This window comes from Gambusia affinis, linkage group LG01 (genome assembly GCF_019740435.1).
Source record: "Gambusia affinis linkage group LG01, SWU_Gaff_1.0, whole genome shotgun sequence".
Classification (NCBI taxonomy): Eukaryota; Metazoa; Chordata; class Actinopteri; order Cyprinodontiformes; family Poeciliidae; genus Gambusia; species Gambusia affinis.
This window is the reverse complement of record NC_057868.1, coordinates 8248199-8274907: the sequence shown is the minus strand read 5'-3', so window position 1 is coordinate 8274907 and position 26709 is coordinate 8248199. Positions and strand designations below refer to the sequence as shown.

The 26709-nt window shown below is 41.2% G+C and overlaps 1 protein-coding gene across 3 annotated transcripts in view; it reads right to left on the bottom strand.

Moving 5' to 3' along the window:
• Positions 1 to 26709, bottom strand: part of rerea (arginine-glutamic acid dipeptide (RE) repeats a) — a 195780-nt gene that overhangs the window by 118320 nt on the left and 50751 nt on the right. Inside the window, exon 1 of one of the 3 annotated variants that reach the window (XM_044122328.1) lies at positions 9978 to 10521. The exons of 1 other annotated variant lie outside the window; for it this stretch is intronic. The gene's annotated coding sequence lies outside the window, so the exon portion shown is untranslated. Of the gene's footprint in view, positions 1 to 9977; positions 10522 to 26709 lie in introns of those variants that run through there. One more of the 3 variants, XM_044122343.1, reaches the window with a different exon arrangement.

Sequence of the window (26709 nt, the reverse complement as noted above, 5' to 3'; positions counted from 1 at the left end):
AAAAACTGCATCAATGTACAAAGAGTTTCGCTGGTGCATTTACTGATTTTAATCTCTGCCAGGATGAGATTACTAGCACTAACCCTCAATAGGATAAAGTGGATAGCTTTCTAATAGATTTGTGTTTCTCAAAATTTATGATACCAGCAGGAAAGCAACGTAACATCCAGCTATAAAAGACAATGCACAATATGACAATGCACCCACAATTGCAAAAATGTAATTGTGGGTATCGATGGAACAAATTTAACATTTTGGGTTTTTCATAGTTTCAGAATCAAAAGCAATATTAAACAATAATAAACTCAATCCAGCAGCCAACAATTACCCTGCAGTGGTATTGTGCGTTTTTAGAAATCATGTCTTGACCAAAATGCTGCCACATGTTACGTTGTTAGTCAGTTTGACCAGCAGCGTTTAGCAGACACTGTCAACAAGACAGGGCAACCTAAAAACTGCTTACTTCAAAATAAGAGTTTTACTCCAACACCGATATATTCTTTCAAGTTTAAAAGGATGTACAGTGGACCCCTGTTGAGTTGTGGTGCAGTATTTGTAAATTCAACTATTCAAGAATTTTTATGTGGAATGTGGCTCCAAATTTGCCTATTCTCAGGTTTATTTTATAGAGCATATCTAAAATATTCCAAAGAAAATGCAGCTTGGGAAGCTGAAATTCCTAGCTGCAATGCAATTCAACAAACTATTGGCTGGCGTTTGCAAAGCACTGGCCAGCATTCATTTTCTTTGGCACTGATTGTACCATCAAGAGCAGAAATAAGAAAGACAGTGGAAAGACGGTAACGTGAAGATGGTTTCTAATGTGCATATTAATATATAATTAGTGTTTAAACCATTAAAATAGGGGGGTGGTCCCTCATCCTCTCCAATACTGAAGGTCTTCTCTACCTTAATATTCAAGATCGATAATTATTCTTTACAGTCACTAGACCAGACAAAATTTCATGGTAACCACAACAAGATGGCGCTTCAAAAGGGAAAATCTATTTTGATGAACAATATTGTTTAATCTTGGAATTATACACAATGGGTAGGTAAATACATTTTTACATGATCCAGAGTATGAAGCTTTCATTTTTATGAGGAAAAAAAGTGGAAAATAGCTCTGTTGCCAGAAGCAATCTAGTGGAAATATTAGCCAGACTTTACGGGGGCAAAAAAAAAAAAAAATTACACCAGGCGTGACACAAAATGAAAGGCAACTCTGATTAAGTATTAGATCAATTCTGCAATTACCCCTTAAGAGCAGATGACTGGCATGGAAATGGTACGACAGTCGTCCATGAACACAATGAGATCTTCTGCTGCGCTCCAGTAAGCGGAATCAAGCCCTTTGAGCATCTGTTGTCTTTTACCTCACCCCCTCTTTGTTTTAGCGTATGCTGTCACAGTTAATGATTTCCTCAAGATTTCCATTTACCGCGTAGCATTTGCATGCGTGGAGCGCGCCGTGGAGCGGGTACGCGAGACAACACGCTTACATCCAAGGCGTAGTCAAAAAACGATTGGGCAGCGCTTAGAAATTTCAGTATCAGCATACCGCCTTACAGTTTCTGCTTGTTTACATATCTGGATTGTGCAGTCATCCCTTCCAGAGAGAATCACCGCCAGCAAATACAATTACACCTCCTCCTCCCCCTGCCCCCTTCTCTTTTACAAGCACAAGCCTCTCGCTGACTGCTTCGCCTCAGCTTGACAATCAAGCCCATTAGATCTTTCTGAGAATTAATGCTGGTTAACTTAAAGCACTGACACAAATCAAGAATAGTCATTAGGCTGTCTTTTTAGCATAAAAAAACAGGAATGATTTGCCGGTTCAGAGAGATCATCTCCCTACATGGAGCCCGGGGCAGCTTTTGCTGTCTACCTCATTATTTTTCAGAAGAACAAGGGCACTGATGAATCCTGTTGGATTAAATGAAAGGTTGTCTTATTATGACCTGCCTTACATGCAGCAGCAGCAGCAGCCGCCGACTCCTGTAAGCCTGCTCTCCTCGGCAGACAAAAGAAAACGAAGCAACTCGCCAGCACAATAAATATATAGATAAATCACACTCAGCTGAGCTGAGAAAATCAAAGTGAAATAACTGGAGTACATCACTCCCACACTGCTGTACATTCTTGCTGTGAGAAAAAGCTGTCAAGCTTTTTGTGGATGCTAACTGAGTAGACGAGTGCCGACCGTATAGCGTAAGTGATTAAAAAAAAAAGAAAAAAAAAAAGGCATTCATTCTGCTTGGAGAACATTTTTCCAGATGTTTGCCTCTGCGTTGCTTCATTACAGAACAAGACGAGCTGGGTGCTGTGTTTTTTTCTCTCCTTCCATTTAGGTTGCCAGGGCGACAAAACGCAGAATCACCCACACAACTAATCAAATGACAGGGTGACAAGTCAATATTGTCTCATTGTGGGGACAAGCAATACTTGTGGATGGTTACAACCGGCGCTTCAAGGCTTCGACTCGGGTGCGTCACAATGTGCCAATCTTCGTGGGGCTCTTGGGACCGAATGAAGATGCTGCATTAAAGGGAGAGCCTCCATCAGGCAGGGTCTCATTTACCAGCTCAAACTGACTGCGTCTCGAAGAGCATGCGCCGCTTGTTGTGAAACAGCTCCGGGTCGTCAAAGACAAAAATGTAATTGCACCTTGATCTGTTGAGGTTCGAGGATAAACAACTCGCTCCGAGAGCAGCGAGAGGAGTGTATTAACAGAGAAACTTGAGTTATTAGGAGAAATTAGAGAAGCACCAAATGCCATCCGCTCAAGAAATCCAGGCTGGATCCATTTTGAGCCAATTCCTTTGGGCTCACTTCTCATCTTTAAAGGAGTTCTTTTCCTTTTTTTCTTTTTAAATAAGGAAACCTGACAATTAGCTTTGCTATGCAGTACATCTTGTAAAACAAAGACGAGAGAGGTGTGTGTGTGTGGGGGGGGAGAAATACTTGAAACAAAATGGAGCACACATCATCTCTGCAAGCCTGGTTACACACAAGTGAGATCAATGGGCAAATTTATCAGCAAATATTACCATTCGCCGCCTGGCAAGTAATCATTAAGGAATGGCACTGATGAATTATTCATCGGCTAATGTTTAATTCAGACTTAACAGCAGATTCTATGCATAAATAAAGCGGTGGTACATTTAAACACATTAAATGTTTACTTGATAAAATAGGATGTGAACGCGCAGCGTGGATACTTCCCCCGGTGATGTCGTTTGATTGCCACTCTCCCGTGGATGCGGGGCTGAAAGGTTGACACCTGAATACAGGTTATGGAGACAGAATGTGTGATCTGAACCAAAACTGACATCTGGGTGGGGCTCACAGAGGGAGGGGGAAAAAATATAGCCCACCCCTGCGTGGTTTTAAGTAAGTAAAGATCAGGATTGGCGAATAAAACTAAATACGACGGCCATGCAGTAATTTAATTTTCTGGCGCATGATGATTTATGTTCTGTCACAATCTCCCTCAGACATCAGCAGTGTTTAACCCTCATATCGAGAACGCGGGGCTGAAAGGAGAGTCAATGGGGAGGAGAAAAAGTAGAGAAGCACCAATTAGGATTTTATAGATACCTTTTCCTTTTATTTTTAAACCAAGAACATATATATACATATATATATATTAAAATTCTGATTCTTCTTCCTCTTAGCTCGGGTCCTCTACCAGAGGCCTGGGAGCTTGAGGGTTCTGCGCAGTATCTTGGCTGTGCCTAGGACTGCACATTTCTGGACTGAGATGTCTGATGTTGTTCCTGGGATCTGTTGTAGCCACTGTTCCAGTTTGGGGGTGACTGCCCCGAGGGTCCCGATGACCACAGGCACCACTGTGGTCTTCACCTTCCAGGCCCTCTCCAGTTCCTCCCTTAGGCCCTGGTATTTCTCTAGTTTTTCATGCTAGAGAAAAACTAGAGAAATATATATATGTATATATATATATATATATATATATATATATATATATATATATATATCTATGTATATATATATATATACATGTATATATATATATATATATATATATATATATATATATTTTGTTAGGTTTGTTTAGTCTTTTAGTCTCTTAGTCTTGCTGTCATTTTCCTGGTTTCCCACACGTTTTGAGTAAGGGGAAGATCCCATACCCTACTATGAAGCATACCTGCTGTTATTAAGATTAAAGTATCAAGATGAAGAACAGGTCGAAAGAAGACAAAAATAAGTCATGTTGCATTTAATGAACAAGAAAAAACATCAGATTTTTCAGTATTTCAAATGTCAATCACTGCTCAGGTCAGATTAAGGGACTGACTGTCTATAAGAAAAAAAAAAAAAGAAACCATCCAGGGGTCTGATGGTGCTTAGAGCAGGGCGGATCCACAGAGAACACTATTTATGACTGAATTAACAAGGACAGACACCCCTCACCCAACCCCCAGCCTAACATGTGAGAAAACGGCCCTCTGATGGGCTCAGCTGCTTTAAACGTGTACAGACACAGATGATTGGAGAGGTGGTTTTCAATTACCCCAATTCCTTACTCTCCGCTTGTTCCTGAGGTTTATTTTAATTAAAGATATCGTCCCCCTCCTGCAAAATGGTCGGATTTTTCTATGAACACCGAAAGCTCCATTTCTGTAGTCACCCACCAGAGGGTACTGCCTCCTTAGCAGTTGATACCATTGTTACCATGTCCATCTGTGGCTAAAGTGCTCTAAATGCCTCGATGGACTATTTGCAAGGACAATAGGTCACGAAGTGCAGAGAGAGCTTGTTCCATTTAGAAATGAAACCCGTCTACAGTCTCAAAAAAAAAAAAAAAAAACTGAAGAGTTTTCAAAACCAGGGGTGAGTTTCTAGAAATGCGGGATGGATGGAAGTGGTGGAGATAACAGTATAGAGTCTCCTCAATGATTCCCCACCTGGCTTTGTGACAAAAACCGATCAATCTGGTTTTTGTTTATGATCTAAAAATAGATTTTTAATGAGTCTATATGCTTTCATTCATGTTGGATATTACAAAAACAACAGCGGCGAGCCGTAGTAATTACGACGGACGACAACAGAGACATCCAGTCTATTACCCCAAATGGAAACGATAAAGACTCCGGCAGACTTTCTCATTAGGGAGAAAATGAGAAGAAGCCTGGCGATGCTGCATCAAATGCAACTCAGCGTTCTGCAATTCCTCACACGTTAGATCCTTCTGTTTAAAACAACAACAACAACAACAACCTTGAAGTGTTACTCTGCCACCCAGCCACTGCCTTCATCCTGACATGGGGGAGAGAGAAAGGGAGAATGGTGCAATCCCAGTGAGGGCCATCATGCGAGCAGATTAAATAATGTTTTTCCAATGCCCTGTCAAACATCGAGCCAACCTCTGCGGAGCCAGACAGCCGTTGCACGGCGTCACACTATGAAGCGTCTCTTCCCCTCCGCATGGTCAGAAACAGCCTCTTTGATCCTGATATCTTCGCTCTGATTTCTCAGAGGTGACACTCGTACGTGCGCCCCGTATGTGAGCTGCATGTTTACTAGCGCCTCCGTACCTTGTCGGCGGCGAGGCTCGTGTTTGTGAAGCAGGGGTGACTCACGCCGCTGCTATGTTCCCCCCCCCCATTGGTTTACATGAATCAACAACGCCGACTGCGGACTTGGACCCCACCGATCAAATTCCACACTGGATTTAATTTCCCACAAAACGCTGGAGCGAAGCGCTGCAAATAGAGATGATTGAAATGATACAGACGTGGGGGGGGGGGAAAGAGATGTGTGCGTGTAAATTAAGATTTAGGCCGCCGTATTCTCCTCTGAAAACCGCTCCACTGCGAAACGCTCGGCACTCTCAAGCCCAACAAATCCCACGGTGCAAAACAACTCAAAACTCCTGTATGCAACTCCATTAAGAGGGCTGACCACTTCCGCTTTCATTCAGTCCACAAGTAGTGAAACTAAGTGGATATCCTAACCTCTGGGGGAGGGGGGGTGCGGAGGAAGAGGATGCCATTTCTAAAATGAGTTCAGAAGGATGAGCTATGCAAGTTTTCCCATGTGGCAGGGCAGCCCGAGATTATGATTACATGTTATCCAGATGAAGCTGCAGCTGGAATGATTTCTGTCGCACTGTTTAAAGTGTTTAAAGATAGCAGAAATTAAGTCTTCAAAAAAAAAGAAACATTCATGCAGAAGCCAAGAGCTGACAATAACGGCAGAAAATACATTTTTATTTCACTTTTATAAAAAAAGAAAAGAAAAAAAAGAAAAAACTTTAGAAGTGCCCCCCTGAATCCAGAAAAAACACCCAATGTTGATGTGGAAACTTTCGAAAAAACAAAACAAAAAAAAGTCATCATTGTGCTGCTTTCACAGTAATTCAGCAAACACCATTCAAAACTACATCTGGAAAGTGGCTAGCAGCATGTGTGTCAAATAATCTGTAATCCAAACCAAGCTGGCTAAATAAATGTAATATATAACGCTATTGTTACAGTGATTGATCAGTGTTATTTCATATTACAGGCAGGTGCTTTTCGGTTGTATATAAAAGCGATAAGATCATGTTTACTTTTTGTGTTTTAAAGACCATTATGAGTAATCGGGATCTTTTCACTCAAGCTCGTCATCCAATGAGAATCATGCCTGCTCCAAATATTAAAACCAGCTGAACGCATCATTCATTACACACAATTTCCATTTATTTTGGCTTTTCTCGCTTGGGCCCGTCCACTCCTATGATAGATGACTGATAAGTATCACTCATCACACCAACACAAATATAGTCGAACACTAGCAAACAGATAACATCAATTGGAGTGCTATAGCTTTTCCTTACACCAAATTATGAGTAGGACTTAAAATAACTTCAAAATTGTCAAACCTAAAAGACATTATATAAACGTCCCCATATTATATGGTGCTGAGCTCCTCCATTCTGTGCCTGAAAAATTCCTTTACAGAACCCGCCAGACAAATTCACATCTAAATGAAGTTTAACGCCGCGTGAGCGCTCGCACGTTTAAACTGTGAGAGAAGCAGATGATCTTCTATTAACCTTTCATAGCCTGTAATGTAACGTTTATTAATGAAGAGGTATCCCCCCCGGAAACCGAGGCATCGTCCAATCAGAAGCAAATAAAACCAACATATACTGCAGATGGGAGGGAGATGTTAGTTCCCCCTGTTGGTAAAGCAACATCTAAGTTCATCAAACAGCAGGGATTATTTTTTATCTGCCCCACTGTCCACACACCCTGTGGATTTAGTGGGTGATGATCATTTTCATCTGTTATTTTTCTTACATTTATAATGGTTTCTTTCTTTTTCAATAAACGTTTCAATATAATAAATTAGGTTGACGCCGTTTTTGTCAACCAAGGATTTAGTCATTTCCTGTAATCCACCCGTCGTCAAGACTCCAATACATAATTAATACCAGCAGGAGATGAATTTGGAGTTATTTTGGTTTGATCAAAAGTCACAATCTGTCATAGTTCATAAGAGTCGGAATACTGAACTACAGAGGGGAGTAAAATGATACACAATGGTTCCAGTAAATGGGTACGAAACAGTTTTTTTATGGAAACTGAAGAAGGCCGAGGTTGAAACGGTAAAGCCTGAGTACGCAGTAGCACAGGTGCAAATTGATCTGGAGCCACCACAGGCACACCGAGAAAAGCAAACAATGCCTTTTCCTACTTGGAAGCTCAGCTCAACAACACCGTGTGACGTGTTCTCATCCACATGACTCCGATAAGGTGTGCAAACTATGAAGAAGAGGAAAGGCAGAGAATCCCAGCCTCTCATTGTCTTTATTGCAACATTCATCCCACTCAACATGGATTACTCACATCTGAATCATCAAAAGCAGAGGTCACCTCTCGGCTAATAAAGGAGCATTAAAAAAAAATGAGAGAGAAAGAGAGAGAGACAATAAAGTGGGAATAGAGGAGATTAGCTCGCAGCAATTAGCAGAGCAATATTCTAGACTATTTAATAGTGAGGCAAGATTTTAGGAAGCAGCTGTTTTATTTGAAAGAGTTAACCACTTCCTCTTGTCTTCATTTGAATCTCTGTCAGGTGGAAAGCTGTCTTTGTGCTTATGACTCCATACGCAACACGGATCTGTTTACAGTTATGTAGGTAAACAAGCCCACCTCCCTCTTCCCGGCGACTCGAAAACACCACATAAGCCGCCTTTTAGACAAATAACTGTAGACTGCGCCTAAATCCTAAGCTCCTAAAACACACACCCAAACACATACATACATCTATATCCCTCCAGCCAACCGTCCCTTCCTCCCTCCTGCTCTGTTCAACAACAGACTAGGACCCCCACCATCACCAAGCACACACAAACAGAACGAGAGCTGCATGTGCTTCTGCCAGAGTTCATAGCCTCTGGGGTTCAGAAAGGGAGGAGGGGGGGTTCAAGTTAATTTGGCTCTTCAACAGTTTGGATCTTTTTGAAGCTGATCTCACACCCACACTTCCCTAGCCACATTAAAAATAAAAAAAAGCTGAGCTATTTTCCGTCTTTACAGTGTTATGACACCAGAAAACTCAAATTGATAGTCCCATTCGTTAAGAGGGGCCTCACCCCGGGTGGGGGAGGAACAGACAGCACTATTGCTGCTACCCTCCTTATTTTCTTCCATTCCTGTTGTATTTACCTGAATGTAACTCAGGGACTTTCTTAAATCAACCACATGCAGGCAAACAAAAAACAAAACAAGAAAACAATTCATTCAATATGTGAGAACATGCATGCCCAATTAAATTTCAGGATCTGATTGAAAAGTTTTATTTCAAAGGGAATGAGAGACGAGTGACTTTTAGTTCACTGTAAAGAAATGTGGTTATATGACTAACAACTATTTACTAGCACAATCACTTTAATGGTGATTTAATGGTTTCTTTATAGTTACAAAAGTAGAGTCAGAAGGGATTATATGACTATGCATAGATAAAAATGAGCAGCATTTATATTTGGACGTTTTGTGGCAATGTTTTGTTTGTTTGTTTGTTTTGAGGAGGATGATTTGGAGTCCAAAATTATTCATTCCAGATCTCCATAAAATGATTTTTATGAAATAAAATACGTTGTTTCTGATTAGAAATGACGCAGATTCACATATCATCAAAAAATAATAGTTGAATTTAAAGTGTCAGTTTTGTTTTTATGGACATTCCAATAAAAAAGTCATATTTATACCCTTCTCAGTTAGAAAAGGAAAACTTTTAGTGCCACTTAAGCCCAGGGTTGTGCACTGTTCCCACTGGTGTTTTAAATATTTAGCCTTAGCAAAGAGCTCCAAGTCTTTGAGGTTGGAATGTCTCCTCGCCATCACCCTAATCTTTAGCTCCCCACAGATTCTCTTTGATTCAAGTCAGGACTCTGTCTCAGTGGCTCAAAAAACATTACACCCAGTCAGAACAAACATTTTGGTTAAGTAAAAAAAAACAAAAAAACGACTAAACTTAAATCTGGCAGAGTGGGACTAATTCAATTTGTCTTTTTAACTTGAATGCGTGACCACACGTTTAATTTAACAGACTTTTAATACTTTGGTGAGACTGTTTTGACAACACTTTCTGCAAACATGCCTCCTTTAACGCCCTTTAAAGTAGTCCTCAGGGCAGAGAGGTCGTCATGCTTACCTCATTCTCCACACAGCACAACCTATCAGTTATTAAGATGCTATTACAGAGCAGCCAGGTCAGTGAGGGAGCTCCACAGTCTACAGCCAAGTTTTACAACAATGCGGCTAACTTTCAGCTCCCCAGAGCACTCAAAACATTTGACTCCAGGTCACTCACGCTTCCTCCTCCGGGTATAAACAAATTTAGGAAACTTCTGACTGAAAAGACAAGTGTTAACCCGGCTATCACCCACACACTGCTCCACCTTCCTCAAACAAAACTATCCTGCAATCTTTTCTTTTTCTTTTCTATTTTTTTTTTTTACTCACCCGCCAGTCTGCTGATTCTTGGGAGTCCCAAAGACCGCTGCAAACAAGTTGAAAAAAAAAAAAAAACACAAAACAACAAAACAAACACGATCCTTGACCCGCGGAATATGGTAAAAAATCCAAGAACCGGCGAGAGACGAGGGGAAGCTGGACAGTTTGTGTGTTTTTAAAATCCCGTTTCAAAAAAATAAAAAATAAAAACGCAGCCCGCACGGGGGACAAGGGGGGCTCACGCAGGCGAGTAGTACTACTTGCTTCAACAAAAGACGGTTTCACTTCACGGGTAGACTGCTCACGTCCGAAATGACCGAGGAAACGGGCGCTGCAACGCTAGCTCGGCCGCCCTCGGAGCCGCTCCTGCCGCCTTCGGCCGCGCTGTTGTCGCCGTCGATGATAGCGTCCACATGAAAAGTAGCACGGCGCTTGTTCCGAGCGGTAGGAAACCAGCGAGTTCTCCGTTAACAGGCTCTGCTTCCTTTTTCCACACACACACACTCACACTCACACCACACACACACGCACACACACTGCTCCCCCCCGTCTGTTCTCCCTCTTTCCTACACACACACACTCTCTCCCTATCGCTCCCTTCGTCTCTGTATGCCCTCCTCCTCCTCCTCCTTCTCCTCCTTCGCCACCACCACCTCCTCTTCAGCTGTTCAACAGACGCATCCACATGGCTGACCTAGTCTTTCTTTATCCACACACTAGTGAAGGAGAATTACACCGAACGTACTTTTGTTTTAAAAAAAATGGAGAAAAAGCGGAAAAGAAGCAGAGTGAAACAAAAACATGGAGTGGATTTAAAATAATCGTCGGGGACAAAAGGGGCTGGAGGTGGAGGGGGGGGGGGCGGGGGGGGGGGACGCCAATGGGGGTGGTGATTGTTGGGGAAGAAGGGTTGTGTGCAACTGCATGAGGCAAAGTGGCCTGGTCGACCATCATCATCATCCTCATCAGCGGATCAATGATAACGCTTATGGGAATGTGACTGAAACACAAGGGCTAGACAAAGAGAGCCGTGAAAGCCTTAATAGACTTTAATATGTCCCCCCCCCCTGCACGGAAATGACGCGTTTTAATGTATAAATAACTGCATATCAGAGCAGGTCGCTGGTTTAAATCTGAAAACATTATTATATGCACCTCTGGGGGAAACACACTGAGAAGGAGGCGAGTGGATCAGGCTTGTGCATCTCATTTGCATTTTTGTACAATGAATTAATTAGTCACCCCACCCATTAAAAAGGCAGGAACAAGCAGGGATGATGATGTGACTATAGTTCATTAGCCATATTTGGGAGGCTGATTTTAACAGCCTGCACTTCACGTCGGATTTTGATCACACTTATTTTCCAGTCTTTGTGCTGCTTTTGTTTTACGGCAGCCAGCCAGCGCCGGTTCTGGGTGAGAACCTTCTACCACGCCCTAAAAATAATAACCTGTTAGACATTAGGTGTTGTGCTTTACGATACAGGTAGCTAGATTAGTCTCCCACTTTAGATTCCATCTGTTGTGTCAACAGCAAGTCAAGGTATATTATCTTTTCTTACAGTTATGACAATATTTACAGTGTGTGAAATAGAGGGGAGCAGCCACTCTAAATTGATTGGACAAGCCATAAAAGGAAGTGACCGTTTTTTTTTTTTGGTTGTTGTTGCTGCTGTATGTCGGTGCCGCCCCCCCAGGCCATGGCACCCTGGGAAGTGAGCTATGTCGTCCTACATAAAGAGATAAAACTGTTCAAATCTCACATAATATTCAATATATCTGTATTATTTTCTGAAAACTTGGATTAGGCCCAACAAGCAGTTATTTTAGGTCTGATCTCCGTTTGGTACAGTTGACTAATGAAATGTACAGGATTATGGCAAATCATCAAACTGTAATAATTTGGGGGGAGAGATATCGAGTAGTTATTAGATTCACATATAATTTTCTTACAGTAAAGTACGAAATGTTATTATGCTATGTTTAGCTCATAGGTTGTCAAACTGGGTATGAAGCAACACATGCTAAACATAAAATCTAAAGCTATCAAAAGCCAAATGGAATGAGTTTAAGGGGGCAAAATTACCAGGATCGGCTCAACTTTCCTCTTGATTACTTACTACACCATGATATTAATGATTTAATCGAAAAACATAACTTCGGTAACTTAACAGATTTTAACTGTTGATGGTTGTGTGAAAACTGTTGCAATCTACTTATTTCGTTTGGGTCAGACACCTGTATTGAAATGAAAGATTAGGACACCTGCTCGCACCATTAGCAACTCTAAGCAACCTTGTTATGGTAGGTGTTATTTGTTGGAGCCATTCAACAATATTTTCTGATATTGTTGAATGTTGGAATTGCTTTTAAGTCATCAAGTGTCATATCTTGTACCAATGATCCCAAGGTGGGCAGCTCCATTTAAAGAAGTCCGCTGCAAAAATATTAAATGCTGAAGGGGCAAAAACATCAGAACGGCAGACTGTCAACAACTCCGGATTGTTTCGTCTTTGTCTACAAAGATAATAAGAACTCTCGCCACACATGTAGAAGTGAGCGCAGAAAAACAAAGATGGCCTCTCTTAACTTAGAAATTAAAAGGATGATTTTCATTAAACCAAGCTAGTAGCTTGACACATTTTCATCGTCTTAAACGTGATATTGGATCGCTGTCAGAATCCAATTAACTAAAGCAAATAGTCTGGTGCTGTGGGCTCTTTTTTGCAGTAAGCCAAACAGGGGCAGCAGGAGAGATGGGCAGTGAGGATCAATAGAAATTGAGTTGAGGGAGGAGGGTGGGCTTCATTGTGCTACAAACCACGTTGGTCGTCTTTGCTTTAGCAGCGCTGGGGGTGGTAAGGCTTCTGCTGTGTGCTGCTAAAACCTCCCTCTAGCTCTACGGGCAAATTGTCCAGAGAAGTCGTACTTCCCCGCCCCCCTTCACACAGTAACCCAACACCACAGCAGCCGTTGCACCTCCCTTATCACAGTATGTATACATTTCACAAGGTCAACGTTTATGATATTTACTCCCACCCACACACAGTTTGGACACCGTTCCTCGGCTACACAACTATTCAAAGGCCTCGAGGCTGATAAGGAGGTGCAAATGCACATCCATTTCGATTTCTAATGCACAATTTGACAGTTTACCACCGAATGTTTAAAGAAGAAGAGTCAAACGCCAGCATTTACAGGACAACGCGAGACACTCGGCCGGGCTCAGGGCAGCAGCGAAGCGCGCCGAGTGCTGTGAATCCTCTCTGAGGGCTGTGCACGGCAAAGCTGGATTGGCTGGAGGGGGAGGCTTCCCTTCCCTGGCAGATGAGATCCCATTATCAGGCAGACGAGAACTCCACCTCCAGGATTTCACAGCTCCTCTGTTTATCACATGGCTCTGTCAAGTTGGGCACCATTAACCGATAATGAAAGAAGACAACCGGTGCAGTTACAAGCAAAGCACTCCACATTCTACAGGCCTAAGCATGTATCTGGGAAGCTGACTGTGTCTATTCAATTCTGCTCTGCATTCAAACAGGCCATCACAATACCTTTTTTTTTTTTTCCCCCCCTGAGCACCTTCTTCTACAGCTATTGTGCTTCAGATCCTGACAGAATAAAAAAAAATGCTACTAACCTGCTCTCTGTTCTGAATTCAAGGGAAATTAAATCCAACAGGGCTGTGAGCTCTTTGGAGAAATAAAAAATACTTTTCCCATCAATTTAAAAGAACGCTTCCCTTTAAGAGGAAGTAACCGCACGGGTAGATGCATCATGAAAAGCACAGGTAAATTAATCCACAGTTCTGTCAAAAAGTATTTGCTCATTTACATATGTATTTTACTATTTGTTTCAGTTCAGCTCATGAAATGCGTTTCAATGTCAGGGAAAGTTCATGTACACAAAACTGTAATTTTTAGACCTGACCTGTAGAATTGAGAAACCAAACCTTGTCTGACCAAATGATGTTTTAAAAAAAACAAAAGACTCACAAAGAAGCACACCATGGATCGATCTAAACAAAGACATGATGAGAAACACAGTCATTGGGATCCATTAGTCTGGAAATGGTTACAAGTCCAAAGAACCACATGGAGAGTCATTATCCACTCAAAGAAAACATGGATCCTCACAAAGAGTAGACAAAATAATTTTAAGAGTAAATTAGCGACTGCGGGCCTAAATTGTCTCAGATAAAGTTTAATAAGGCAAAGAGATGAGGCAAAAATGTCCTCTGTGAAAGAGTTCAAAGGTCAAAAACTACAGCTGAACATATAGGCTCATCTTAAATTTACTGAAAAACATATTGATAGCCAAGACTTTTGGGGAAATAATCTGCAAATTGGTTGACAGTCAAACATAATGATGGCAGTGCGATGATTTTCTTGAGGAAGCTAGTTTGCTTCTTCGAGACGTGGATGAATTGCTGTAATTCAGTTTTTAGGTTTAGGGAGGAACTACTTGTCACATAGGAACAAGTTGGTTGGAAAATAGCTTTTTCCCTTTCATAAGTGAAATAATCATTTGGAAAATCACTTGTTGAATTTACTCAGTTATCACAATGAAAAATGTAATCAAGGCAAATAAAACAACAAAATAAAACCCCAACTATCCCCATTCCTTGCCTGTCTAATCTTTCCACACCTTATATGCCCTTTGTAGACATGTAAACACATTAAAAATGGATACTTGGTTGACACAAACAATTTGCTTTAGTCTGATTGCTCTACAGTGGAGGAAGAAGGAAAACAAAACAAACAAACAAAAAAAACCCACACAGGCCACTTAGAGGAGGCAAATGGAGCAAGCATGGGAGCTAACAGTAAAAGTGCTCAGCAATACAAATAAGTCAGCCAGTAGCTGAAACAACAACAGGGGGGGAAAAAAGTGACACGGATGACTGAGCCAAAGCTGAGAGGAGAGAGACTTGGCAAGCCTCGGAGGCCTCGGCCTCTTAAGCACTCGTATCTAGTAAGTTAATTTAATACATTCACCAGCGCGAGTGGACAAGTTAATGTGAAGAGGGGTTTGGGAGAGGAAAACAGACTTGCAAACCAAAAAGCGGAGGCTTAGGTTTGATGGTGGTGCTGGTATTAGGTGAGGGAGATTGTAAGTCAGTAGCTCAAGTTTAACACATGACTAAATCTCTAAAGACTAACACGCTCACCTCCCTGGTGCAGAAATATCATAAAAAGTGGGAAAAAATGACTGTGCTAGATTGGACTTCATGCAGGCATTATCTGACGCAGCCTCTCTTCTTGTATTAGGAGCAGGAACAGTGGTTTTCCAGATGGGGGCTTTAAAGCAGCCACACGTACTATATCCATAAAGAACAAAGACTCTGTGTGAGCACTGTTAGAAGTTACTGTTCCTCATACGCCGTCCCTCCCCTTTCTCTTGCTGGCAGGCAAGACTGACTTCAAATCATTCGTTGCCCTTTTTAGCCTTCACAGAACCTTAAAGGGAGCACTTTACAAGTTAGGGGAAATCTGAGGGGAAAAATAGGCCTCAACACGACTAATTAAAACAAGACAGTTTGCCTGGAGGGGGTCGGGAGAAAGTGGAAACTATAAAACAATCCTATTCAATTCCTCAGAAAGTTACTCAAGGCAAACACTCAAGGAAGTGTTTGCTTAATTTATTCGTTAAGGTCTTTTCAGAAATCTGTCGAAATGTTTTTCACGATTCGCAAACACGAACCTTAAGTACACTGGGGTTTTATTTGATAAGATTCATGCAAAGAATGAGCACATAATTGTGAAGTGGAATGACAAAAGCACATGCTGTCCAAAGGTTTTTTTGGGGGGGTTTATTCAGATAAACATCTAAAGGATGTTTGTCTGCATGTGGGTTAAATCCCCTATGAGTCTGTACGGATCACATTTTACTGTAATTGCAGCTGTGAGGGATACATATTCAAGGTTTCCCTCAGACAACTTGCTAGGTCCTGTGGTTGGGTGCTAGGGCAGACATTAATCCAGCAGCCCGTCGTGTTTTTGAGTCAAAAAATGTTTAAAGTCGACAAGAAAATTGAAAATATCACTTGATAATTATGAGTTGTTGAAATATTGGAAAATTAACACCTGAACACCAACTATAACGTCTTAAAAAAATGCTAACATTTTAAAAAGACTTAAATAAATAAGCAATGCTTAGCCTGGTGGGGGCACAAGTAAAGCCTGGTGGCCCGCCAGGCTTACAATACCCAGGAAACCCTGATATTTCTACCAGCTTTACACATCTAGACAGTGAAATTTTTCAAACATTTTTTTATTATTTTTTTCTTCAAAATATTTGAAACTCAGTCAAATTGGAAGATGAAGTGTTTCCAAATCCCTGGTAACAGAACCATCCCCACAGCAAGATTCAGCCAACATTATGTGTCGTCATGCACAAGTTGTGTTTGGCTCATTCTCATCTTACCAACTCACCTTCCTTCACCTGTTTGCTCATGCATTTTGCAAACTTCACATTGGACTTCTTAAACACTTTCTTCTAGCAGTAATGGAGGGCTCAAGATCGGTCTCAAGTCGCTTTGTCCTGGTCTTGGTCTCAAAAAAAACCAGTTGGGACAAATCTTGATTACTCTTAAAATTATCAGGCAACTATCGCGCAATGCAACTTGATGAATTTGATGTAGAGATTGTGTATCGATGTGGTGGCTGCATTTAATAACTTAAATAGTAGTTTATTATAAAAATGACTTACTTATTGGCAAAACAAAGTTCTGGCTGAGTAATTAAAGGTTTTGTCAATTAATGTTTGCATTTATTGGTGTACAAAAAACAAACAAACCCCAATGTTCTGAAATATTAGATGAACCCTAAACATTCGGTCTTGGTTTTCAGAAATACCAGCCTTGAGTCCATGCCTGTCTTCTTGCCCTTCTTCCATACAAACCCAGATTTATGGACTGAATGACTAACAGGTATACTTTAAACAGACTCTTCCTCCTGAATTGTGTTTTTCTGTAGCTTCACCAAAGTCAGCATAAACCTCTTGTGGTGTCATAATCTGTCTATCAGATTAACAGGAGTTCAACATGTTTGTCATGTTTTTTTTTGTTGTTTTTTTTTAGATTTTTATTTGTTAAAGAAAAAGAAACTAATTCCTAGCATTTAGCTATTATGGATTAAACATTGTGTTAGTTTACCAAACAAAATCCCAACAACATACAATGAAGTCTCTGGTTGTAACATGAAAATGTGAAACAGTTCGAAAGGTAGAAATACATTTGCAATACCTTATCACTTAAACACAAATTTAAAGAAAGCATAGGAATATTGTCTCATCAAAGACCTAACCTATGAGAACAAAGACATGCTATCCAAACATGATCTGAGCGAGCTGCTACCGAGCAAGCCTTTATTTGCCGTCATTAACACAGCAGTAAAAATGCAAGCGAAGCTGAGGAATAGTGTTTCACTTTAAGCAATCAGTGCAAGGTCTACCGTCACATAGCTATCTTGTTTACATAGCTATTCACAGTCACATTTGGCAGCTTCACAACGCTGAAAATCAAGACACTTGTAGGCTACATATGTCTAATCTCTTTGCCAAGCTACACAAGCTACTCCGGAAAGTAAAACTCAAACGCAGCTGCCATTTTGTCATCTAGATTTTTTTAAAGTAAACCTTACTCCAGATGGATGCAGCTGCCACCGGGAGATAAATTGATCAAAACCATTTTCTTCCAAAACACAACAAAGCCTTAATGGAATATAATGAGACTGTGATACCTATATAGGGAACACCATTTTCCTAAAGCCCTACAGTTTTAAAAAGATCTGGCCTGCGAGATAGGAGCTCTAAAAAGCTTAAAAGAAATGAGCAGAATGAGTTGCAAACAAATGCACACATGGATTACTTCAGATAGTGTTTCCCTAAAGCCCCTGATTTTCCACAGACATTCTCTCACATGGACTGTCTGTGTCTGATTCTCCGGGCCAAACAGGGCCTCATTCATCAGAATAAAAGAGCAGTTCAGCTTGCTGTAGCTGCACAGAGAGAACAGGCTCTGAGGAATGAGACTGTATGTACTTCCAGGAGGCCCAAACGAAGAGAGACAGACGGGGCGCTGCGGTGCAGAGGAGGAAGTTTACATTTCGGGCAAGTCCTTTTTGTGAACAAAGACACGAGCAGGATAAACAAACAGTACATGTGTCTGAGTCCGGCGAAGGAAGAAGAAGAAGAAAAAAAAACAAAAAATCCTCTGCTTGTACAGAAGCACAGTGTTTAAGCGTGGTCAGGCGTTATCTAAGCATATGAGGGCCTGAAAGCATGAGGCAGAGTGGCAGTTGGGGTGTGTAAGTATTGTGTGGTTACTGTCTCCGGGCTAATGCACTCAGATAACCACTGACTACTCCATTTCACACAAGGCACATAGTGGCCTCACCTCCACACGCTGCCACCCTGTGGACAGTGAGCGGGAGTGCAGCTTTGCTCAATTTGGGGGGAGAACTGAGGCTGGAAGACACAACATCACCTCCACACACAACGACCCTTGACATGTGTGGGTTCAGCGTTTTGTGTCCTTTTTCAGTTCTACCGCTGATTTTTTATCCAGCAATCACTTTCTCTCTGCTTACACTGCAAACAAAGTAGAAAAATAATTCACAGACAGACGGTGATAATGAACGAGTCATGAGTGACTCAAGACAAATTTTTACATCTTGAGATATTTGCCACCTCACATTATTCACCCTTCGTCCTTTCGACAATTTTTTTTTCCAGCGGTCTTCAACTCCAACTGTCCAGTGCCGCTGTCCTGCAGCTTTTGGTTGCATCCCTGCTCCAACGCACCTGAATCCAATGAATGGTTAATTACCAGGCCCTTTGCAAAACCTGCTGACGTGCCAAGGAGGTAATTCAGGCTTTTGGTTCAGGTGTGTTGAAAAGCAGGGATGAATCCGAAAGCTGCAGGACGGCAGCACTAGAGGACTGGAGTTGGAGACCGCTGCTCTGGACGTTTTCAGGCTCTCCAGAGCGCTTCACTCGCTACAGCCAGAGGCTGAATACAAAAACTGGCATGGATTTATGGTAAATATTTTTACAGTAGTTTAGATTTTTTTTTAAAAACCTGAAGAAATAAAAAAAAAACAGGAAGGAAAAAAGGAAGTAACTTAGCAAGGAAAGAGGGAAGTAAGTGAGGAAGGAAAGAAAGAAACGGGCCCAACTGGAGCATAAAAGAAGGAGCAAAGGACAGAAAAAAGGAAATTTTGAAGGCTGGAAGCAGTGAAATAAAGAATGAAGTGAGGCCAGAAGTAATAAAGGAAGGGTGAAAGGAAGAAACTAAAGACAAATGAAAGGAATAAAGAAATGAACTAATGAAGTAAACGCGTAATAAAAGAAGAAAGGAGCAAAGGGAGGATTAAAACAAGGCCGAAAGGAAAAGTTTGAGGAAAAAAAAAAAAGAGGAAGCCAAGGAACGTTATTAAAACAAGGATGAGGAAGTAGATTATTGTCATCAATAAAATTAAATGCGTGAAATGACTCTTTTTTTATGTACTTGGTGTCCTGAAGAATCCCATAACAAAGCAGGTAAGGGATCAGTCTTTGTGTTTGTGTGGCTATGTTAAAGTGCCGTGCGGTCATAGCCAACCCAGCTGCCTAAAAATGAACAGAAAGCTCTGAAAATCCCCACTTTACTCGTCACCACAATAAATACTACACAACAGAAGTATGTAGAGGAAAGAAGGAACGAAGCAGGGAAGGAAGGCACAGCTCTTAAACAATCAGCTAGGGAGTCGATTTCCAGAGTTTTGCAGGCTGCATTTGAACCCTGGTGAATAAGAGCGGAGGAATCTGAAAGGCAGACGTACGGCTCAGCGTGTCAGCACTGGATGCAGCGAGAAACTGAGAAAAAGGATGTGGAGGCAGCAGACAGTCACACTGCTGAGGCTGCATCAGAAGATTAGACTGTTTTTTTTTTGTTTTTTGTTTTGTTTTTTTTGCAGGTCCGAATGGCTAAACTGCAAGTCTGTGTGCAGTCAGAGCAGACAGTTTGGAGATCAGTGCTGGGGTCAAGAGGAGCCACTTAGCTGTGCTTTGGCCTTCCAACCCCGACAGCGTTCAGAATCAACTATTACACTGAGGGAGTAGATGGGGGCCGAGGGTGGGGGTGGGGGGGAAAGCTTGGCAGCCGTATGGCAGCAGGAGGCAACTACATTTTGTAATTCATGATGGCTTTACTTACAACTTTGCAGACTTCAAAGCAGCACTAATGGGATCAGTAGGAAGGTGGTAAGATCACTCTTTAGCCAGAATCTTCCTTATATTAGTGAGCCGCACTGGCACTGATCCCAGTTAAATATACTCTTAAAAAAAAAAAAAAAACCCTGCCAGACTTAAGAGGCAACCTTATTTGAGCCACAACCAATCCAACTCCTGACCGCCTCATTAATTAGCACATTAAGTTATTATGAGATTAAATGGATTTTGCAAATAAGGCCACCCAGACACTTGGATATGACTGAAAAAGAGAATCTTGAAATCAAAGGAATAGTTTTTTGTGGGGGTTTTTTGTATTAGATAATGATGACAAGGCAAACTGACGCCCACACGGCTGCTAGCTCTCGCCTTTTATTGTCTAGGCAGAAATAAACTAAGAGAAAAATCTACTATGACCACACAGACGTACTACTCAAGAGTAACTGAAGGGCAGCTTTCTGTGAAGTCCATACCAAGTATTCAACGTGAAAGACGGCCGGTGTTTGCAGAGGGAGTGTTTTTGTTTTTTTTAAAGGGAAAGCAGCCCGGTGAAGAGAGTGGGTGAGAAACAGAAGAGCGGCGTTTATTTTACATATTGTGTGGGAAAAGCTGCATGATAGCCGCCTCTAGAACATAAACAGTGCGGCATTAGCTCCTGCTCATGAACCACGGATTGGGGGGACGAACGGATGGGTTGAGGAAGGAAATGGAAAGAAAAGGAATGAATGTCTCTCTGTTCCTGCACACATCAGCAGCAGGAGGGCAGGGATGCGCGGAGGCCACAGCGAGCCAATTACCGAACTCATTAAGTAAGCTGCTAGCCGGCTTTGAAACTCAGCCTCATCTGCATTGTGACTGTATCCTCAGCTGCTGCTGCTGAGGAAATTTCAGATATGTGCTGGTGTTATTAAAGCACTTTCCTGCCTTTAAAATACAAACCAGGAAGTAATAAATAAAACTGTAGCAAAAAGAGGCCGGTGTGGGAGAGTGTGCATTTCATTCAGATTTTGTGACTCGCCGACACAGAGTAGGACCATATCGTGTGTTGAAGCGGAAGCAAAATACTATAAGGCTTTCAGACAAACAATCTTTAGCAATACCAATCGAATTGGATGGAGAGCATCTCCAAAGTCTGAACTACGTCAGACTTTAACTGGGCCACTCTATAAAGCAAACTGAATGTGCGCCTTGTATTTAGCTTCCTCCATCTTTCCAGCAACTCTGACAAGCTTCCCTAAAGAAAAGCATCCCCAAAGCATGGTGCTGCCAACACCGTGTTACACATTAGGGATGGTGAACTCTGTATGCCAGTGGAGGATTATGAGTGTTGGATAAAAACTTTGATTTTGGTCTCATCTGACTGGGTAAAGAGTACTTCTCATGGATTTATTCCAGTGTCGACTGTTTTTTTTTTTTTTTTTGTTTTTTTTACGCCACTATTCCATCAACACCAGATTTGTGGATCGAACAGCTGCCTCCCTCTTCACATTAAGTCGGACGTATATCAGAACGGTCTGTCTTAAACTCGTCTGATCTTCCTCCACATGTTCACCATGTCCAGTACATGACTTGTGGCAAACTCCAAATGGGTCTGCTTATGGCCTTTATTTTTTTTATTTTTTTCCACCACACAATGCACTGCTCTGTGTTTGTCGAGCCCCGGGGGGTCCAAAGTGCAGCTCGGGGGCCATTTGCGGCTTTTGGAATGGTTTTCTGTGGTCCCTGGACGCAGTTTAGGAATGGTACAAATAGTACTCCAGCAAATGGAGCTGATTCAGATGGAAACATTTTGTAACTTTTTGTCTGAGATTTTCAATCACAAATTTACAGTTTCGTAAATGGAAAATGTTATGTACAAGACAAAGTGTTTTTCTTCTATTAACCAGTTTTTTGGGGTTTTTTTTTGCTTTTATTTTAAAGACACAGTAAGTAGGGCAACAACCTAAAGTGACTTTTTACTAAAAACAGACATAGGCACACCCAACAACTAAGGTAGGCTAAAAAGTTTTCAAAGATAGTTCTCTATTTTGTTGCTAGGAGCAGACAAACAAAAATAGCATCTACCTGAACATAATAGAAAATATTCCAAAATATTAGGACACTATACAACTTTCTTTTATTAAGCCTAAGGTTGGAGAACATTTTTCTTTTCTTCTTTGTGTCAATTAAATATTGCATGCTAATTTGTTGCTGAGCAGGTAAAAAAAAAAAAAAAAAAGATTCATAACAAAAATGTTAAATGAATAAAACAGACAACATGGTAGTTGTACCATGACAAAATGTTCAAACAGTGCAAATACTTTTACAAGGTATCATCATTAATATATGCATAAACATAAAGAGGACCAGATAAAAAAAAAAAAAAAAAAAAAAAGGGAAAACACAAATTAGCATGGACATGAAAAATTGCACATGCTAATTTTTCCATGACTGAAAAATTAGCATGTGCAATTTTTGCATTCCAAAGGAGTGTTTGGGAATAAATATGCAGCATTCAACAATAATATTGTAAGTGGCAGGCTGTCCTGTTATTGTGCAGCCCTGGTTTGGACAGAGCAAAAAGCCTCACATCAGTCATTGCCTCTGCATCCAGAGCCATTGTTCACCAATCCTGACTGCATTCAGGTCCTACCTCTCTGTCAGGCTGCATCCAAACGACTATTGACACAATGACAGTCTGCGAGAGAAATAATCGAGCAGAAAAAAAAAAAAAAAACCTCAGACGCATCGGAAGGACAGGGGAAAAAAAAAAAAAAGAACCATGAACGATGTGCAAATGGAACAAACAAGGTGAGAACAGATTGACAGTAGAGGTGTACGGCTGGGTGAAGACGACTGGCATATTCTGCAAAGACTGTAGCAGCGGAACGTCACTAAGATGAACCAAAAAAAATACATATATCACAACACTGCCACATTCACAGTGTCATTTTCAATAAGGAAACTGCGAGCTTCTATTCGGAGCCTGAACTCTTCTACCTGTTCTCAATAAACGTCTGGATACACACAGATAGAGGCACCTGCAACACACACTGTAACACACACACACTCACTTCCCCCCATCTCTATACCTCCCCCATTATCCCATGAGCTCTCTCTTCTCTGCCTCGCTCTACAAGAGCTTGGAAATAAAAACATCACAGCTCTGCCTCGGAGCACTTGTTCAATAACATTGACATTTCACATTTCACATTCAGCATCCGCACACAGAGAGATTCCCTGCATTTACTCTCTTTAACTGGCAGAAACAAAGAGCACACGCTCACGCATGAACACGCACGCACACACGCACACACACACACACACACACACAACCGGTTTGTGTTACTGTAAGCCATTTCAGACACGGCAAAGATGAGGATGTCAATGTTTGTGCAATTCGTCCCTGAATGTGAGCCTGTAATCATGTAACAATGCAATAATTGGATTGGACAAAAACTCAAAGCTTGATTTTAGCAAATATTTACAAGTCAGCTTCGTTGGTCATAATATGAAGTCCCAGAAATGCATTTCCAAACAGCAGCAGAGAGGTTCAGTTTCATCTGTATCACCGCCACGCATCAATATCTTCCTGTACTGTTTTCCCACATTATCAAAAAGACAGACAGCAACACTAGCCAAATTTCTCTTAAAAATGAGAAATTGTCCTACTGTCCTACTTTCAAGATCATTTTTTTTGTTTGTTTACAGTCCAATAAAACATTGAACTCTCAAGAACAGCCTAAAGTTAGAGCCGTGTTTCCCTGCAAAATTGAAAATCTTCAAATACAGAAAAATCCTCCAGGTTATGAGAGGACAGTACACCAATAAACCACAACTAAAGAGTCCTTTATTTCTGTAATGGACAGGTCAGGTTGTCTTTTGGCATGCTTGAAAAACATAATGTGCACCCTTTCACTAAGTGTTTTGTTTTCTTTTCCACAGGACACAAACATAAATAAATGTTTGAGAGGAAAATCCCTGAAGACTGAAGGTCTTTAGGTCACCCAATGACTGCAGGAAATGTGGACCAGTCCTGCAGAGAGAAAGTGGATTGCTGAGTCTTTAAAAGCTCCAAAAATCAAATAAAGCTCATACTGTGATTTAAAGAAATAGTCTAGTCATCTACAACAATATATTCATTCACCCCCTTTTTTTTTTTTTCTTTTTTTTTGCAAACCTTGCCTTTTTGCTGGCAGATACTTCTTACTTCTCTTCACATTTTTTCTCTGGAGCGTGGACAAGACAACGCAGTGGCTGGCTTTGGATTTGTAGGGTCAGCAGTTAGTAAGGCTCCTCTTCTGCTTTTTTTTTTTAAACTGCTTAGTTAACTCTTTGTATCCATCCAGCTGATCAAGGTCTAATCAAACTGGTTAGCCGTATGAGTAGACAACCTTTCTGATAATTAACCGGCGAAAAATCTTAAAAGTAAAAATAACCTGTCACAACATTAATGTTCCAGAATCTGTGCAAGGAGCTGAAGATTAGGGTGATGACAATGAGGCCTTCCAAGTTCGTGCAAAGATTGAGTGGCAGCAAGTAAACATGGATTGTTGTAACACCAAGGAGATTTCCATTCGTTGTTGACAACGGTATAGAATGGCTTTCAAAAGGCAATTTTAATTACAAATTAAACAATTAAAAGTTACTAAATGTGTGTAAGCGTCGGTCTTGCACACATTTAGTCAAAACAACAAACAAAAGCATCATTGCTATAGATAACACGTCTTTATCCCGGCATTGGTGGAAATAATTGTTGCTATTCTTTTCCAAAAACAAAAACATTTGATCCTGTTTTAAATTCTTGTAATTTTTTTTTAAAACAATGTGAAGCTGCTGCATTTTGCTCAAGGCCGTCATACCCCGAGGATCTTATGCCAACTTTCAAGCAGTCAACAAAGTGCTTCGCTGCGCAAGTGATGTTATACAATACTGTTGTCTAACATTTAAAGGAAATAAATAGAACCGCCCGGATACACCATGAACACCTTATCCAACTAATGTCTTTAGATTTAGGTTTTCTCTTTCAAGGGTTTTTTTACATAAAAGTGGCCATCTGAGTGCAAAATGTAACCTCCTGTGGGCCACCTACTGTCAGGGCTGAATGGAGTCACCAGGTGCGGCCTAACCTGGGTGACTGAGCAGGGTCGTCTGTTTGACAGCATTAGCGCCATAAGAGCCCAGCCATAACCACAGATTAAATGGCAGCAAATCTGAGGATTAGATCCATGCATGAATAGCCAACATCGATTTTCCGATCTCTTCAGCAACTCTGGGATTTCCACAGTGATGGACAATGTGGCCAGAAAGGAAAACTCAGCAACAACAAGATAGGTGTCATCTTTCTTCCAGTTTTTTTTTTTTTTTTTTTTTTTTTAAACCTAACCATCTCTGCTATAATCTGCTCACGTCTCAGTCTACTGACTGTATCCAAACAACACGAGACATACAACATCGTTGCTTTAGGTAATGCCCACCCAGCTTCTCCCACAAGTCACAACAAGAGCCACTAAAGCAAACTCAAGAGGCCTAGAAACGTCTGCTCCAATCTCATGGTATGGGTGCTCATGTGAGAGGGAGATATTACTGTTGTGCTCCGTAAGTTGAAGTTTATTATTTGCGAACGGTTTGGGCAGATGTGGATGATGACACAGACAAACTGGCCTTTCCTTCTTTAGCTGCCTCATCTCTGCCTAAACAGATGAATATGCCCTCCCGGCCCCTCCCGACTGTAGTTTACTCATTTCCCCACTGTGACCTTTTTTGGCACGGCAATCGTCCAAATCCTTTCGCTCCAACCCTAATTCACTTTGACCGCCCCAGCCCCTCGACGCTGGCCGACATCAAAGGGGAAGCGTATTGCTGTCGTGACGTCAGTCCAACCCCTTAGTGTCTCTGGTTGGCTGCCACATGTGTGGTGCTAATGCTGCTATTTGAAACACAAGGCTAACAATGTGCAAGCCCTCTGCAGCCAGACAAGGAAAGAAACAGAATTAGATCTGGTTCCAAGTACGCTCGCATTAGAAGATACAAGGCGTGTTTGAATATGATTCATACGAGTTTTTCCACAGAGAACATAGTTAGACTAAACATTGGCTATGACACTGCACACACCCCTGATAAAATAGGCCATTATAAAGTCTTTACAACCTTTTTCCACCGTCCCTTAATGTGATATTTCCTGTACAAGCAAAACTGAAAAAACGATTACGGAGAAAAACGTAGATACATGACAAAAAGCTAGTGCACACCCCTAAACGGATGTTTTATATGATGCAGCTTTTGATTCAATAAGTCATTAAAGAAAGTTTATACTGTTATATATACTGTATATCACTATATACTGTTATCACTGCTATCAACTTAATCAGATTGAGTAGAACCTATGGCAAGGGTGAACTTCGATCAAAAGCTGAAATGTGAGGAGTTGCTTTTTTTTACATTTATCTAGAAACAGATATGCATATCTTTAGTTTAATTGTACAGAACACGCCACAATAAAAGGTGTGCATGTTTTTTGAAACGACGTACCATCGTCTCGTTTTGACAC